This window comes from Cyprinodon tularosa, unplaced genomic scaffold (genome assembly GCF_016077235.1).
Source record: "Cyprinodon tularosa strain WSP-4 unplaced genomic scaffold, ASM1607723v1 ctg289, whole genome shotgun sequence".
NCBI classification, from domain to species: domain Eukaryota; kingdom Metazoa; phylum Chordata; class Actinopteri; order Cyprinodontiformes; family Cyprinodontidae; genus Cyprinodon; species Cyprinodon tularosa.
Window position 1 is genome coordinate 1600932 of NW_024038995.1, and position 19548 is coordinate 1620479.

At 36.2% G+C, this 19548-nt stretch overlaps 1 pseudogene; it reads left to right on the plus strand.

Annotated features, from left to right (window-relative positions):
* LOC119787143 overlaps positions 1 to 19286 on the plus strand; it is a 31820-nt pseudogene extending 12534 nt beyond the window's left edge.
* The last annotated feature ends 262 nt before the right edge of the window (positions 19287 to 19548 follow it).

A 19548-nucleotide genomic window follows, 5' to 3' on the forward strand; every position in this document is an offset into this window, starting at 1 on the left:
TATGTTGCTCTAGCAGAGTCTAGTATTTGTCAGATCTAGAAAAAAAAGCTGAATTTATGAGATCTCTTTTAATCTGACCTGTCATGAACTCTATTAAAATAAACCAAATTCCTCCACACAGCTACCACAGTAGGTCTATTCATTCTTGGAGGAGCATTTCCCAGAGAAGTATGTCTCCTGGGTTTGGACTAAGATTTTGTGTTGACAAGTTATCAAATGTTTCATGGATTGTTTAGTGTATTCAGAAACTGTTAGGTTCAGTGCGATCCCTCCCTGTTAGGGCAAGTTGTCATACATGGTGGATAATCAGCTACATGAGGATTATATAGTTCAGAAGGTCATGGGAATCTGTAAAAAATAAATCCACAGAATATAAACTCATTAACCTTCACTGAAAAATGTGACAAACCAGGGGTTTGAGATTATGAGAAAATAACTTTGAGAAAGTCGAACATGGCATCATACTTTTTGCCTTTTGTAGGATTTTTTCTTTTAGGCGAGTCTCATTCTGCAGAACGTACCTTTAAAATGTGGTGGAAATAAAACTTAAATATTAATTGAAATGGTATTAGTGTGTCTGTGAGAGTTATATCAGTTTGTGGAGAGGTTTAGTTCCCCAGTTCTTGGCTGACCTTGTAGCATGCCCCAAATTTTAAGAACATGTGATTACTGCTCTATGTAACACCACCGTGTTGCTGACCTTAGATTGTTGAAGCAGGATGAACATCTGGCAGCTGCTGTAGAAAAGGATAATTGAGAATGACTGTGTTCGCTTAATTAAATGACTTTTTACAGTATAGTTTTATTTTTTCATGATTCTTTTGACGTATACTATATGGATTGATATTAATAAGGACATATGTATCTGTACACATGATTACTGTACATACACTACAATTCCAAAATTATGAGTTCATTTCTTTTAAATAATTGGATTCAGGTGTTCTAATTACCTCCATGGTCACTATTAGGGACGCAGTCAGTTCCATCATTACTCCATGGTTGGAGTCCAGCTAAGCAATAAGTTGGTACTACATTTTCTTTTGCTTGAAGTAGATTGAAAGGCAGCTATTACTGCAGTCAGGTTGCTGTAGGCTTCAGCTGCTGGAGGACATACTGACCACTTTCCCTCACTCTGATACTTTCTTCTACTACTCTCCAGTTGCTGCTGCCATTATTTTTTGTTTTTCTTTTCTTTTATTTGTTTATACAGGTCAAACCTAACCCTTTTAACTGCTTATGGTGCAGAACTTTATTGTTGTTTACTATCCAGGTGTTTTTAAGAAACACGGGCATAAGTTTTTTTGAGCTGGTTGATTGATCAGCTTCGTCGCTAAAGCAGTCAGCTTCTAGTTTACTGCCTAAAAGATACTGAATACTCACACTGAATAAAAACTAGTTCTTAACCTGTTATCTTAATGATGGGCATGTTTCCTTAAAGGGACATCATGTAAGATTTTCCTCCATCTAGTGGTGCAATTAACGAATTACAGAACACAAACTGGTACCGTATTTTCACGACTATAAGGCGCACTTAAACGTCTTTTTTTCCCCTCAAAATGTGCGGTGCGCCCTTTGGTGCGGTGCGCCTTATGTGTGTTGTAACTGCGACTTTTGAGACCACCTTATTGAGGAGATGATGAAAGAGTGGCTGAATGTAAGGAGACCAGGTGTTTTTTTTCCACTCATCACCATCGCTGTTAATATGTAACTCCATGCGTGCCCATCTCACAGCTGATGTGAAAAACATGGGGAAACAAATTAACGCTGTGCTCGCTGTTCAACCGCTCGACATCGGTGTGAACCGGACCCAGCAGGTGCAGCAGAAGCAGCGAGTTTACATGCAAAGTCAATGGTTGACGTGCGTATAGGTGCAGCACAAAGCGCGTTTTGAGCAGCAGCCGCAGCGCCTCGGGAGCGTTTAAGTATCTGACGCACCGCCAACGCGCTGCTGCTGCTCGAGATGGAAAAATTGAAGTTTTGCTGCTGGACGCGCCGCATCAACCAATCAGAGAAGCTGATCTGGGAGCTGACAGCGAGACAGACACAGCGCTCTGATGACATTAACGCAAATGAAAAAGGCTGGAGATGATGAAAGGCAGGTGTATGTGAGGAGACCAGGTGCTTTTTTCCACGCATCACCATCGCTGCGTGCCCATCTCACAGCCGATGTGGAAAAAAAAGGTGAATCAAATGGATGCTGTTCTCGCCGTTATCCCGGGGGTCTGACAAAGGAACTTCAACTGCTCGACACTCAGTGTGAAGCGGCCGTTCAAAGTAAGGCTGCGAGCGGCGTGGGAGCGATGGATGACAGACGGAGACCACAGTTTCAGGATAAGTGGAAGGCAGCGCTGGGCAAGTTACGCCACCGTTTGCGGATGGATGTAGATGCTTGGACTAACGTGTCTGCTGGCTCTGTTGTTCAAGCTTTTGCAAAAGCCGGCATTATTTCTGAGGAGCCGCGCTGCACGGAAAGTGACTCTGACAGCGAAGAAGGGGAAACTGGCATGTCTGATTTAGCGCAGCTGTTTAATTCAGAAACAGAGGAGGATGACTTTGATGGGTTTGATTAATACTTTGTAATAAATACTTGAATAAAGCACAAACATACTCAGTTTTGCTCCCGCTCTATTTTCTACCTGAAAACTTAATTCAACAGCAGCCTCTGGGCGGGTCTCCTCCTCTTCACCGCGGCGGCTGGCAGGTGTTTTTTCATCTAAATAATCTAAATCTTGCAGCTATATTTGCTGTGATCAGTTGGAATAAAGTAGTTTTAATATGTTTTTAAGTGAGAAAGTCCACCTGAAAACTTAATAATTGCAGTCAGTTCATCCAGATTATCTATTTCTGTCGGAGGCGCTCAGACCCCCACATACCAGCGGTGCGCCGACAGCAGAAATCCATTCAACAGCAGCCTCACCGCGGTGGCTGGCAGGTGTTTTTCATCTAAATAATTTAAACTGCAGGCACCAGGATACCGGCAATAAAAGCGAACATAATCCGTCGGCAGGTTTCAGGATTTTAAGTTAATTTAGGAGTGATCACAGCGCTGTGTCATCTGCGATGTGTCTGTCTCACGGCCAGCTCGCAGGTTTGATTAATACTTTGTAATAAATACATGAATAAAGCACAGTCATACTCAGTTTTGGGCCCGCTGTATTTTTAAAATACGCAGTAGAGCTATTTAAAGGTAGTAGAGGACATGTACCTGTATATAAAAAACGCGCCCTATAGTCCGGTGCGCCTTATGTGTGTGTTAAATACAGAAATGGGACACATAACTGAGACTGCGCCTTTTAGTACGGTGCGCCTTATGGTCGTGAAAATACGGTACATCCCTGTGAGGCGTATGAGACCTACTACAGAAGCCAAGGGTTATATCCTACTCTTACTGAATGAAAAGCACTTATGAACTTCCATCACCCTTGTAAAATCAGCAAAAATAGTCTATGAAAAAAACAAAACCTTTGTTAGCTGGTAGGACTTCTAAAAAAAAAAAAAAAAAAACAAAAAAAAAAACAGGAGCTGATAAATGCTTTATCAAAGCTCCTCCAGTGTAGGGAAACAAATGACCTGTCCCATAAACAGCCTGCAAACTCTGCCTCCGTTTTGAAGCAACGCTCCCACTGCTTGTAAAAGCTCTGCCAATGACATTTTCTCCTGGTTATACTTGTTTTTCTTTATTTGGTTTGTTTCTATTCCTCTCACTGGAAAAAGGTAATAATAGATCATATTTTCTAAATTTCGGAAGACATGATGGCAGAGCCAGGAAAAAAAAAAAGAAGGTAAAGAAAACCTTTGTCAGCCGAGGACAGGAATAAAAATGAGAATCTGATAAGGACAGGGATCCAACAACAGTGAGTTTGGGGAAAGCATTTACTTTGTGGCGAGCCCTGAAACAAAAACAAGGATGCAAAACTGATGCAGACCTGGGAATGTGGTTAGTGGACTTGTAAGAACCATATGTGCTAACCTCTGTGATGAGGTCAAAGCCACTAAGTTTGAACTGAACATGCTGGTAAGACTGTAAAATCGGATAAACTGACATTAACAGTGTGGTGACAGAGAGACGGCTTTCTACATAAAGCAACACACTAACTCTGGAGGAGGAAGATGGATGAGGACAGTGAGAACAAAAGACAAAGCAGTCATATGATCAGCCTTTTTTTTCCACAAAGCTGACTGTGTTTTTCTGAATCATCAGCTGATGATGTCCTATTTAGTTACAGTATGAAGAAGACAGGAGGGAATTGGTCTGCTTTGCACACTTTTTCTTTTTAGTCTTGTGTTAAAAATGTTGCTCAGTTATTAGCCAGAGATTGCTGATGTGCAGGTATTGGGCAAGCCATACCTCTCTAAATTACATTAAAACTGGGCACCAGGCTGGTAGAATTTTAACTGATTATTTGTATACACAAATAGGCTAAAGTTCGCCTCTTAAATACACTGCAGTCATAAATTAACATTGTCATATTTGATAGCTGCCATCCTGCAACAAGATAAATCACCTCTCAAACATACTTATCTTTAATTAAATTCAGTTTAGTTTAGTTCACCCTTGTTCAGTTCAGTTAATTTTATTTACATAGCCCCAATTCATTATATATGTTATCTTCAGGAAATGTATGATTACACTTGAATCAATTCATACAGTCAGAGTGGTTGACAGTTTTTTTTAATCTAAGGAAAACCAGCTGATTGCATAAAGTCATTGAGTTTGCAGGATTTGATATTGGACTTTTCTTGCATTACACTATTGAGTCCGCAGCAATCCCTCACACTGATAGTGAGGCACATTGTAGAGAAAAAAAAATCTATTAACAGGAGGAAACTTCCAGCAGAAGCAGGCTGAGTGTTTGTAGCCTTGTGCCAAGGTCGAAATGGGTTGAAGAAGATAGAAGTAGACACAGAAAATGAAAATACAATCATTGATCCCTGAATATATTCTTTATTAGAGATTAGTCAAATATTTTTGTTTATGAAGATTTTATTTTTTGGGATAAGTTTTGATTAAATGTTTTTTCCTCCACCAATCCTCTCCTTGGGCTTCCATAGCTCAGACTGACATCATTTCATTAATTTATGTTCTTGGATATATACTTACATCTGATAAAGTAGCTCACAGTGTTATGCCTCTAGCTGCAAACATCTGGTGTGTTATATTTTCATTGTTTGTTGAGAAATAGGACCAATTTAAAGAGGTCATAGAATGATTATATAAGGTATTAATATAGGGTGCTTCTTCCAGCAGTCCACACTTTCTCTGCTCTCTTTTTCTCATTGTCTTCTCCTTCTTTCTCATCGCCCGGCTTGCCACAGGTTTGCCTGCTGTGTCTAAAAGTAGCAGCAGCAGCAACCCAGACTGACAGCAGCTCATTGGCTGATTTGTATCACATGTAGCCTGGTCCTGGACGCTCTGGAGGGCTTTACCGTATTAACAGGAGAAGTGGCGCAAATTACCACATGTTGTCCGCACTGTTGTCGGACAACATGTGGTAATTTATAAATGTTTTAAATCAGGTTGGGCCTGGATTAAACAGCAGGTGGGTCCGGATCTGGACCTCTACTTTAACCCTTTGCTAGAGTGATCTACTGTGTGGAATATGAAGGCTCTTTGTGTCTTAAGGGTAGTTAATTACGTCTTACGTGATGTGAATAACTGCAGTCACCTTGGATCAGATATTAATCAAGTTTTGGTGTAGTTCATATATATATATATTTTAAGTGCTTGCTAATTCTCATTACAGTAAGTTGTGAGATGTAAGCTTCATAACAATCATGTTTATATACTAGTGATAGTGATCTAACTGCTTTAGTAACTTTATCTTATTTACTCTGTCTGTTAAATCCACTCTTCTGCATTAGGTAGTGTTTATTAATTCATATATGAACATTTTGCTGTATTTATTTACTCGGAAACAGCGAAAGCTCAACGGAGCAAAAATATTTAAGAAAAACCGAATGAGTACGGTAGGTTCTTTATCATTAATTTTTTACATTTGAAAGTTGCAGATATGGATTTGAGCATGTAGAAGGTTAATTATTCCTTCTCTGCTCAATCGAGTAATGTCATGCAATCCATTTTTTTCCCCCTCCAAACTTTGTGGTACATGAACAATAATTTTGGAGAAACTATGGCAGTTATTAATATAGCATATTTAGCTTTGAGAAGATGAAGGCTTTTCTAAAAAAAGTCACTTTAACCTTTTTTTGCTGGTGAAAGTATGACCACACAGCGCCATCTCAAAGATAGTGGACTTTTATCATTTTTTCCCCCTCTCCTTATTAGTTCCTATAGGATTTTTACGGTGCAGCCTTTTGTGACTTATGTCACCATGGTAACTCAAAAATTGGAATAAAAATGAGAAATAGAGAAATGGTTTTACTTTGATTCCATAATTGGAGATTAAGTTGGTGCAACAAGGCAAGGAACTCTTAAATAAAAATAACAAAGAATAAACCCAAGAAGTAATCACATACTGGAAAGTTTTTTTTTTTTTTTTTTTTTTTTTTTTCCATCAGTGAAAGATGTAAAAGCAAAAAAAAAAAAAAAAAAAAAAAAAAAAAAATATATATATATATATATATATATATATAAAACGATACAGGGTAACCTATAGTTTAAATTACTGTGCGGGTGAGTAAAATTGTGCTGTGTTTTATGAGCCAAATTTTAAACATCATACAGAGGTTTTATTTAAAAGAACAATTGCATGAGGTAATAAAGATTTCCTGTATCCATCCCTCATGATAGTGGAGCTGTTTGTTACTATCTGTTGAGAAAGATGCTCCACTGTCTGTCTGCTCCTTATTGTCCATGACAGATAATAGTTTGTAATACCACACCCCTGGAGTCCAGGCAAGATATTTTGTTACATGTATGTTGGGGTTGCCCCCTATGGTTCGGCTGCATTAAAGAAATGAACCGTTTTGCGATTTATCAAATAATAGGTTCCCCCATGCAATGCATGGAGCATATGCTCCTTGCTTTTCTATGGCAGGCTCCAATCAGAGCTTTAAAGCTGACTTTCAGCTTCCTCATTGTACATCTGGCATTTTTACCATTCAAATTTGCCCAGACTCTCCTTCAGAATCAAACCATTGAAAATTAACATGCATGGCTGAACAGCAAGCATGTTCCCCAACTGCATGAGAGCGAAACATTGTTCACACTGCTACAGATTCCAACAATAACCCACAGATCACATTCACAACAGAGCAGTGTGTAGATGTCAGAGCTGTTCTCTAGCTGTTTGTCAGGGTTGGGTTGAGGTTTTGAGGACCCAAATGGAGAGGCGAGGAGGTAGAGGTGTGTTCTTGAAGATTTAATTAAATAACTGAGGCAAAAATCCAAAAACCAAAGTATAAAATACATGGAACCAAAAACCAGACAACTTCATGCGAAAACTCAAAGCCAGGAGCCAGGAAAAGACAGCACTGAGGAACTGCACAGGGGGAGTATATATGGGAGACTGAACAAAGACAGGACTGATGAGCTGGTTGGGAGCAGGTGTGAACAGAGGAGTCTAGAAAGGAGCTGGGGAAAAGGAGACCAACACAAGAGGGCAATCAATAAATAACTACCAACTCAAATATATCCAGAAAACACCACAAAATAGGAATTAAACTAATAAAACTAGAAAACATGGAAAAACATGGATCAAATTGAAACTGAAAACTCAAAAGAAAAATTGATCAGAACCAAGACTGTGATAATGTTGTTAATATGAAAATAAACTCTAGTCTTGCTAAGCAAGGATAATTATTCAGCCCATTTTGAGATTGAAAATGAATGTCGAATACCTGTCTAAACAAAAAAACATGGAGCAGAACAGTTAAGATAGGAATATTCTGTTACCTTGCAGTTCTTTGTTCTGTCTAGTACTTTTGAGGAAAATGAGGATTTAATCTTTAGTTCTTTATATTTGTATCCTTATAAGGAAATCTTTTAAAACCCAAAAAAGTCATTTGTCTTGAGTAAAAAAATATCAATATCTGAACTATAAATTGTGATAATATATATATTTTTAAAGGATTGTTTTATGCTTGTAGATGGGTAGATTAGATACCCAAAACTTTTACTCCAGTAAGATAAGCACAACTTCTTTTAATCAAGTAAGAGTAAATTGATAATCAAGTACCGAATAACCATTGGATAATAACATCTGATGTAATGATTTAAATTATGCAATCAGACAGTTAAGTGCAAAATCTGGCATTTCAAGGTATGAAATAAAATGAAACAATACAAATAAATAACATTACAACAAAATGACAAATTTGTGTAAAAGAAACAAATTTCCACATCCATTTTTTTCTACATAAACTTATAAATGGAATCATTACAGTAGGTAGTGTATATATATTAGGAAACTTTTGGCATTAATATCTGCCATTTACTTTATTAACACATGATTACAGATATTTGTGGTGGGAAGAATAACCAGAACATATAACCAAGTAAGAGTTATCAATGCTTTTTTAAAATGATTACTTAATGTAAAGTAAAAAGAACAGAGTTCCTTTTTTCTTAAAGTTACTTCAGAAAATGTACCAGAGTAAATGTAACTAGTTACATATATTATATTTTAATGCTTTAGAAATGTTATGACTTCTTTAAAGATGATTGGGAATTGCCATTGGAAACACTGTAGTACAATGGAAGTGGAACTGAGTGGTCAAGAGAAGGGAGGATTTGTTGTTCATTCATTATTCAGGAGTCAGCAAGGCAGCCAGATAGGCTCTCTCAGGTAATGGGTTAGATCTCCTCCTGTTTCAGTTTGCCACGCTGAACCTCCATTCTTTGATGAAGTTTACTCCAGGTGATGAATATCATGTATCACCACTGAAATGAGTGGCCTCCGTCCTGTAAAAAAATGGGTTCTGGGATAATTTGTTAACCATCAGATTATCACATAATCCTTTAACTGCCTGATCAACCAAACAGTTGACCATTTGTTGAGCAAAATACAGGTTGGAGGCAGTGAAAAGGATAGACTACAATTTGTTTAAACAAAATGAAATGTACATAAAAAGAAGTTTAACAGATAGAGAAAATAAAATAGGTAAATACAAGTGAAGTTTAGTTTCCAATTCAAAGTGGAAGACTCATCCAAGCATTACCTGCAACCAGTCACGTCATCATTCGCCTCTGCTCCACTATTCGCTGCTTCCATGTCTTCTGCCAGGGTCTGAGCACCAAAGAACTGCCAGATTCATCAATGCATCTCTCTGATTGCCACTTTTCTTGTGTATGTGAGTCTCTCCAGGTTGAAAAAGCAGTTTTAAAATGAGGTTTGCAAACTATTCAAACCAACCTAGCTCTATGAAAAGGTATCACACCTTCCTTGTTGAATTTACTCTGAATACATGCCTTATTTGGAAAGGTTAATTTTGCAAACCATACAGAAACCTGATGAAGGCTAAACCTGTCTGACAACATGAAGTAGGGTAGAAATCTCCAAAAGCAACATATAATGGTGATCTATAGAAATTAAGTACAAGAAGAGAAAGTATATAATTTTTGTGAGTGTTTTTCTGTTCTCAAACCTTGAGTCGAATGTTTTAGATGTCCAATGAGAGGTTTACAGGTTTTGGTTGTACTGGAGGTTTCTTCCTGTTAAAGGAAGCTTTCGCAGTTTCCAGTTTTGCTAAATGCACGAGGGAATACTGTTGAGTCAGCTGCAAAATGAGTGTCAGTGCTTCATGCTCATCCAAGAAGAGTTAATTCTACAAGACTCAATGCCGTCTGTTGGCTTTTCTTTCATAGAAAATGTTTAAACTAATTTGATTAATGAACTGAACTGTACTGTTTGATTGAGAAAATCAATTTGGAATCTAATTGTCATGGAAGCTGACTTTACGATTGGATTTGAGGGAATTGTTTATTTTTTGTAATGTGCCTTAAGATTACATTTTATTCTAACCACCACTGTATAGATAAAGTTAAATAAAATGAAGTGAACATCTAAATGCCCGGAGAGACTTATATTATATTTGAAAAGATTGGAGGTTCCACTTAACTCGAGGGAGAGTCCCTATCCATGAATGAGGAAGACAGGGAACCATGAGGAGTCTACTACAGCAGTAGCTTTGCCTATCAAAGCTACTGCCGAAAACGCATTGATGATGCGTCCAGGAGGCCCCTAATGAACCCACAACTAAGTCTAAACTAATGAAAACCTTCAATAGGCTCTATGCACAACTCCACCACTTCCTGAACTTCAGGAGGCTCCTTTGTTTCCTGCCCTTCATGATTGGATGCACTGATTAATCCAAGTGTGTATGACCTAAGTAACTGGCCAGACACACCTGGATCAATCAGTTCGTCCAGTAATGAAAGACCGGAAACAAAGGAGCTACCTGAAATACAGGAAGTAGTGGAGCTGTGCATAAAGCCCATTGCATCCATTATGATTAAGTTCATGACATAGCAAAGAGAAAGACTGGACAAATAATGGTTTCCATCCAAACATTTGATGGTCAAATGGAAAACAAAGGCCTGCCTCACATTTTCCAAAACAATATCTGGATGATCTCCAATATTGTTTTAATACTAGACTACAGGGAGAACTTTTACACATTTGGGGCTGGTCGCTCAGGTAGTTAGTCACCCGACTTGCGCAAAGGAGGCCCTGGGGTTGAATCCCCGCTGGAGAGAACGAGCTGCAGGTGTGGGTCCTTAGGCAAGACACTTAGTGCTAATGTCTACTTTGTAAGATGCTTTGGATAAAGGTGTCTGCTAAATACATACAACATAAATATCTTCTGTAGAGATAGCAGTGTTTTTCCATTCAACATACTGGAAGTATAGTGATGGTCCAGGGCTGTTCTTGGATCGGGATGACTTGCTGTATTTGAATGAAAAACAAATTCTGCATTACAAATAATAATAAAAGAATTAATAAACAACTGGGATCTGCAGGCACTACTGAACACTTGGGTTAAACAGCAGTAAATAGATCCCAACACTCAAGCTGTCCAAATTTGGCATTTTCATAAAACTAAACACAATTCCTGTTCACAGATAGCATGTGATAGGTGTATTAGTAGAACATAAATGGCTAATAAAGATGCTTGACTTTCACTTAAATTAGAAATGAACTAAAAACACCAATATGTAGGTATGCAGACTTAATGATTATCAACTCATGCCTTGTTTAAATTTTATTCCTGTGCAAAAAAAATTCTTGTTTTTTTTATTATGTGTGCTGTTTACCAACACAGCACTGGTTAATAATACGTAGGTTAATAATACGTACTACTTATAATAATACACCATAATAATGAACATAAATGAAAAAGGCAACTGGAAATAAAAACAAGGACAAACAAAGAACTTCTAAATATTTTTTTCAGCATAAAACCAATCCTTAAAGTAGGTGATGCACAGTATACATGTTCGAACAGGGTAAATTATGTCCTGTTGCAATATATACAGTAGCCTTTGCTGTATACGTTTATCTTTAACCACATGTCATAGAAGGTGTAGCAGATAGAGGTAACATAAATATAATGGTTGTGTGCAATAAAATAACACTCATTTAACTGTCTGCCTGTGTTTTGTGTTATACCGGTAGGTTAAAATGTTTGTTGTTCTTTATTCAGTGAAGCAGCAATCAAAAAGTTTACACTGGATTAGTAATACTTCATAGAAATACTACTTAAGAGAGGTAATATGTATGTTCAATAGAACTAGTTCTTAATGGACATTTTGGTAAAAAAGGTTTCATTAAGTAAGTGAAACAGGTAATTATAAAAATCTGACCCAACTAGATCTTTTGGAGGACAGTATGTAAATTTTTTCAAAGTAAGCTTTAAATAAAATTTTACCAACAGATTTTGTGCAATTTTGGTAAATAATAATTTTAGACAAGAACAACTGCAGTATTTTTTATTTCTCTTTTTCTTATGGCAAGAGTTAAAGCTGAAAAGGGCTCAAATTATTGTTGCAGCAGATTCACCTTAAGTAATTCCTGTACAAGACACAAGAAAAACACTTCTGCTATTTTTAGGTATAGACTAATTTTAAATGTTATCTTCTATATCATCATTATAAGCGTTTTGATGGCATTTTAACAAAAGTATTTTTTTAATCAAAAACATAATTATTGTGCACACACAAGTAATATCTGTATTAACCATACATGTATAAGGAGTTTTATGGGGCCCACAGCAACTTGGGGCCCTAGGCAACTACCTAGTTTTGCCTAATGGTAAATCCGCCCCTGCTCCCAACAAAATATCTGGCAAAGATTTTAATACTGCAGGCTTTTAAGATGGATTATCCAAAAGTACTTCATTAAGACAAGCTAATTTATTTAGCATTTCAGCATGCTAAGTACTGTTTACTACTAATGCCTCAAGGTGTGCAAAGATAAAAGGCCACCCCTGAAAGGCCAGGCCTTAAATATTCTCTCCTTTGAGTTTGTGCCTGTTGTTTTTATCCTAATCGCAGCACTTACCCACGTTTAGATATTTACTATTGCAAGATTCCTGATTATAGTCCGGCCATTTTTAGCTATGGAATTTTAGAATATGTTTACAATTTTTTACAACAAATTAGGATTATTTATTTATTCTACACAGATTTTTCAATGGATTTTATGATTTTTATGCATCTTTTCCTTCCATGAAAGTTACTCCTCGTAATGAGAGGTATTGATACTGTATAACTGTTATTGACTGATTAATTCTGTTGGTTTATTGCAGAGTTGAACATGGAGTACAACCCATCTGACCATCCTCGAGCCAGCACTATATTCTTGGGCAAATCTCATAATGAGGGTGAGCTGCTTTGTCTCTTAAAATGTAACTTTTTTCCAGCATTTTAGAAAATCGGTCTGGCAGAATTCAATGCATAGCTAATGAGGTCTGTGTATAGATATTATAGTGTTTAGCTCATTGTAGGAAACTAGTATTAAGAGTGAAATTGCTATTTGTAAATTTACAAGAAATTGTGTTTAAAGTTTTGCTTCTTTTAGTTTTTAAAGTTTTTTTGTTTTTTTGCTATGTTCTATTACATATTTTAAGCAGATGTTTATGCATAAATGTTTAAAATCTAACTTGGATGTTTCACAATATTTGCCTAAATATTTCATTTCTTCCATGTTTAAGCCAAAAGTTAGTAATATTGGACTTGATAGGACTGTGCAAACATTTGTCTGAAATTGTGTTATTATTGTTATTATTATATAATTATGGTGTTTAAAAAACAGCATGAGAGCCTTTCAGTAAAAAGACTTAGACATTTTTATTTAGTTTTTCACTTAGTGAATTTATAACACTGACATCTTTGTGCAAGAAGTCATATATTGATTTTTATTTGATGTAACTGTCATTTAGTCATTATTCTTTAAATGGTTTAGTTTTTTTTTACTTTAATGCTGAAAAGATTGTGTATTTTTTTGTGTCTTAAGGATTTCTTAGATCTAAATGTATTTATATTTAATACTTTTTTTAAATTGTACTTAGTTTTTAACAGTTGTTTTATTGTAGCACTTTTACATAGGTGAATAGACATAAAGTGCATTATAAATTAAATGTTTTATTATTAATAATAATTATGAATACTTGAAGAGTCTAACAGTAGGGTATTTACGGTGGGAAATGTTTTTAGTTTTGGAGATATATTCCTGGGCAGATTTTCACCGATTTTCACACTAAGATAATTTTGAGTGAAAATCCAGTTTCGTTGATATTGTTCTTCTTACATGTTATTTAAAACAGAAATTACAAACATAATCAAAATGTTAGTAATGATCAAAATGATAATTAGAGAAAATAAACAAATTCAGCTACCCAATCCCCTAAAAAAGAACACTGATTAAATCTATATATATATATAATTCTTTCATCAATGTTTTTAAGGTTGATAAACCATTCAGTTTTTGGTTCTTTTTTTCAGAGGTGATTTTCAGGAGTGAGTAGAAGGATTATACCTCCCTCTAGTGGTCAGACTGTATAGTTTCTCTGCTTTCTGTGCGCTATATTCAAGTCCCCAAAATTTCTGCAAGATTTTTTTTTCTGCAGAATAACTGAGAGATTTGCACTTGGCACTGTTGTCTGTTTTGTTTTTGGTTCCTGTGGTATTATAATGCTGATGACTGTTAGCTTTGCATGCTGCTTACTGCAGCTTACAGGGAGTTATATAGCTTAGATAATAATATATCATTTTTGTTTTGTTGTGTTTGTTTTCTTTCTACAGTGAAACGAAAGAGCGTTTTCATCAGTAACGTGAGTGCAGATTAAAAATATATTTGTTCACAATTCTTTCGACTTCTGGGAAATATCTAATTTAGAATTTCTATGTGTGTGACTATAACAAATAATTTTAATTTTGTTCAAGCAAAAAAAAAAAAAAAAAAACTTACTTTGATTCCAGTCTCTGTATGTGTGTATTTGTTTTGTAGCACGGAAGTCTGAGGCGAAAGTACAGCTCGTGTTCCACCATTTTCCTGGACGACAACACAGTCAGCCAGCCGAACCTCAAATACACAATCAAATGGTCGGAAGATGAAAGCTGTGCACTGATAGCAAAATATTTGTGTTTTTTTGCCTTTGCTTGATTTTTCTCTTCTCTTTTGCTTTTATAGCGTTGCTTTAGCAATTTACTACCATATAAAAAACAGGTAAGGAAAACCAATAGGAACCACTTGATCAGTAGCTTAGAAAATGTAAGCTTATTTTACATCCTTATACTAATTCAATTGTAAAATTTTATATTGAGGAGTTTCTTTTTTTTCATTAATTGCCCAGAAATTGCAGCATTTGGCATTTTATTTTTAGATTTATTTGTTTTTTTCACCGTTTTTTTTTTCCTTGTAGTCTATTTAATTAGAAATAATTAATAAGTCCAAAACTCCTACTAAAAATTGTTCAATAAAGATTTTTTAATTTAAATTGCAGAGACACAAATGGGGGCCTGCTCTTGGACATATTTGATGAAAAGCTTCATCCTCTCTCAGTGAGTTGTGGAATTCAAATCTTTCTTGTCTCATAATGGGTTAGATATTGATCTTATTTCTGTGAAGCAATGCCTGCCATTGTCTAAGAGCTCCCAATGCCTCAGAATACCTCAGACCTGTGCATTTCATAGTGATTTTATGTGATAAACCAGCACAAAGTGGAAAAATGATGCTCTGCCTTAAAGAAGTGTGATGTACATTTTTATTGACCCACCTTTACTCAGCACTAGCAGTTCCATATATTGCAAATAGAATTATAAATTCCATTTCATTAAAACCAGAGCCTTTAAAGTCACCATTTTCCTCCTTTACTAATTTATCTACATCTTTTGCTTCCTTCTTGTTCTGTTTGCAGAAATCTGAAGTTCCACTGGACTACAACCAACATGATCCTGAGCAGAGGCAGATCTACCGCTTTGTCAGGACCTTGTTTAGTGCTGCTCAGCTCGCTGCAGAATGTGCCATCGTCACGCTGGTGAAATTTCCCTTTGATCAAACAAACACAGCTTGTTTCTTAATAGAAGACATTATGTTTTATAATGTTACTCAAAAAAGGGTGGAGGAAGCCTTGCAGTTTCAGGCATGTAACTAAAACAGCTGCCTCGTTTTCTTGAGCGCTTCTGTATGATTTGGTTCTACAGGTGTACTTGGAGAGATTGCTTACTTATGCAGAGATTGACATCTGTCCAGGAAATTGGAAAAGGATTGTTTTGGGCGCCATCCTGCTGGCCTCAAAGGTCTGGGATGACCAGGCTGTCTGGAACGTCGACTACTGCCAGATCCTAAAGGATATCACCGTGGAAGACATGTAAGTCAAGTCGGTCTACCTGTTTTGGTCTGCAGGTCACTAGGGGATAAAGGTGAGTTTATCAGCGCAAAACATTCAGAATTTAAGTATTTTTTGTTCACTCCTGCGAAAAGGTCGCAGTATAAGCTTTTAGAGAAAGAATAGAATCACCATAAGATACTGAAAGCTTCCAAGCATCAACGACAAAGTTGCATACCAAGACTGCATGCATGGGATGGAGTCTAATTCTGGATATAAACGAAACAACAATTATTTAGGTGACAAAAGACCAACAGAGTTTGGACTGATATTGTCTGCTTGTGAATATAAGGAGATCACCATTTTACAGTCATTGCAAAACAGTTTTTTTTTTTATTACATGGAGGACAGCTTAGCCCAGCCTGAAAATCCAACAAAAAAAGGACAAATCTAAACAAATTCCAACAAAGGTTGGAGAAGCACTCCTTAGCTGACCAAACAGAACTGTCTCCTAGCTTTTATTGGCAGGGGAGAGCAATTAGGGACACATTTTGGTCCTATTTTTTGTTAATTCGTTTGTAAGAAATCTAGAGGGACTTGTCACATTTGGTAATTCAGGAATAAGACGGATGTTTTATATTTTAATTTCCTTTAGGAATGAACTGGAACGACAGTTTCTGGAACTTCTGCAGTTCAACATCAACGTACCTTCCAGTGTCTACGCCAAGTACTACTTTGACCTGCGGTCGCTCTCAGAGTCTAACAACCTCAGCTTCCCACTGGAGCCGCTCAGCAGGGAAAATGCCCAGAAATTAGAGGTGAGAAGCTTTTTCATCCAGGTGTTGTTTTAGTCATATGGCATTTCAAATATTTGCAAATATTTCTATTATCTCTTGTTGTAATTTTAATCAGTATCGGGTGGAATCAATTATTGTTTTTTACACAAACTGACAGGAAATAATGGCTTTATGCTAGTGTACATCCGCCTTACTCTAAGAAACACTTTGACAAGCAGAATTACAGTTTATTGTAGAAATCACCACTTTGTTTGTCCTCTCTGAAGGCCATTTCCAGACTATGTGACGATAAATATAAAGACATTCGGAAAGCTGCCAGGAAACGCTCGGCCAGCGTAGACAACCTGTGTGGGAGACGATGGGTTCCTGCAATTCTCTCCTAACCAATCATCTCTGTAACAACTGGGCAGGAGCTTCATGGTACTGGACCCAAAAGTTCTGAAACCACTGATAACAGGTGAAGATCCAGCACTGGTTGGATTTCAAGACTTTTGGTGATTTTGGATCCTTAATGCAGGACTTATTAATGGAACAGCTGTGGTTTATTCCAACTGGTAAAGCTTCATATGAGACGACGTACAGCATGACCATGGCCTTAGGAAGAGTCCAGAGTTTATTCTTTAAAACGATGCCTTCAGAGTGCCTCGACCTGTCTACTGATCTGGAAGTTGCAGGAATTCTACTGTTTTATTCTAATCTGTATTTAAAAAAAACACATGAATAAGGTGATACATTGAGACATATTTAGACATGAGAACAGCGGTGATGGAAAAGACAAATTTGCGTTTATGTCTTTTGCTCTGATAACTGTTAAAAGCACATACTTCTTGTTTTATTACTCAAACATGACCCTAGTTGGGAGCTTTCTGCTTAGTATTTATTTCCTATGATAGTATTTTAAACAATGAAAGTGTTCTTGAAGGTTTACAGTATTTCTGATGTACCTCTAAATACTCAGGTAGTGCATTGAATATGTTAATTTGCTCTGATGCTTTGTATTTTATGTATGTTTTACGGATGGAAACATGTTAAACTAGCCAAGAATATAGATAGAAGATGCCAGGATAAAGAAATGGGCAGGAGAATGCTCATTTTCAGTCAATATTAGTTAAGCAATAAAAAAAACTTATTCAAACAGCAAGATTTTTTTTTTCTTATTATCAATATTGCCATGGAATTAAAGTTACTTTAACTCATAATATTTAGAGGACAGAATTTGAAGACTGCATTAATGAAAAAGTTTGATTCTTATCTAAAATATTTGCTTGGCTCGTAAAAGAACCTTGTTGGGACTCCTTGTATGTTCTTCAAATTATTTATGTTAAGTTTTTCCCCTTAAAAAAATTATGTTCTTAAAAGTTTGAGAACAGATTTAGTTCAGATTTGGAAAAAACACATTTCTACTTGTGAGGCTAGTTATTTCTTCAAAGATGCAAAGAAATGAAAAGCGTCCATATAAATCATTTTAGCACCTCTTGTCATTCTAGATCTCATTTCAGTTTTGATATGTAGGTTTTTCTGATAGGTCAGCTTTACACTTTAAATGTCGGTCAGATTTGTTCAATGCTTCTTTAAAGGCATATTTCAAATTTTTTCATGCAGGATTGTACTTTTTCTGAGTTTTTTTCTGAGTCGTCGGTGGTTTTTATAAAAAATCTCAGCCTAATTTAAGTGTGGTCCACCTAAGATAAAAAAATCACTACAATTTAAAATAACCAATGGTAAATGGCCTGTGCTTATATAGCTCCTTTTTACATCAGGTCACTACATTAAGTCATTCACCCACTCACCCATGCACTGATAACACATTGTAGCCACAGCTGCATTGGGGCACACTGATAGAAGCGAGGCTGCTGTAACCTGGACCCTCTCACCACCATCAGTAGGTTTTAAGGGTGCAGCGCCTTGCTCAAGGACGCACTACTGAGACGGACAGAGCTTCGAGGTGTGAACCAGCAACCCTCTGCTTCCAGGATTAACAAAAAATGTGTTGGTTTGTATTGTAGAAAGTTGTTATGAATGCCTAATAATATACAAAGATTTTAAATCTTGTTTTTAAATGTCCTTTTAACACACCGACTACCTATAAGGTCCGTATAACCCCAATTTTAATATCCTGAGAAATTTGCCAAATTTGTCAATTAGGGATTTAATCAAATGGAAGGAGATAAAATGTCAACAGCAACAATTTTTTTCAGGTACATCAGTAGCTTTTTTTTTTCCATTAGACATATTTTTAAAGTGAAGCTTTGGCTTATATTAATGCAGTCTTGATACATTGCATTCAGGTTCATCAAAAAATAAAAAATTTTAATCAACTCGTAGGTCCAAGTTTAACTTAGAAGAATAACCAGAAATGATGTCTAACAAGAGGTGTATGCGGAGGATTTTGGTCAGCAAGTGGAGTAAAGAGACCACTAAACCAGACTGGCTTTTATTGATTCAGTATTACAGAAAAGCATTTTGAGAACTCATTTTATCTTCAGTGAATATGGAGGTTTCTAGTCTTGGTTCAGTTTCTCTCGCCTTTCATATGTTACATTAAAAGATTATTTTAACTGTCAGTGAAGGGGTCCCTGTCATCGCTTAGCGAGGCAAGTTTCCTGTCTTCTATTTCCTCAAACGAAACAGTTTCCCTATTTTACTGGATTAAAAATAATGTTTTCAAAACAACAACAGAAAAACTGCCTAAACTTAACCAACCAAAGATTTATTTTTGAATTTGATAAAACTAGACCCTTTGATATATATCTACAAGTCACTGATTCTTGGGAATTTGGATAAAACAGGTTTTAATTTTGAAAATAAAAAGTTAGTTGGATTACAAAATCTGAAGTTATATTGTTATAGACCAAGGTCTTGGCTGTTCAGCAGTGTACAGGTGCAACCTCCTCATTTTGTATTTCTTTCATAAAATAGGCATTTTTCCAGTTATTACTTTGTTTTTGTCAACACCATCAGACACAATAAAAAGCTAATTATTTTTTATTTATTTGGTCTAATAAGTATTTAGAGTTTT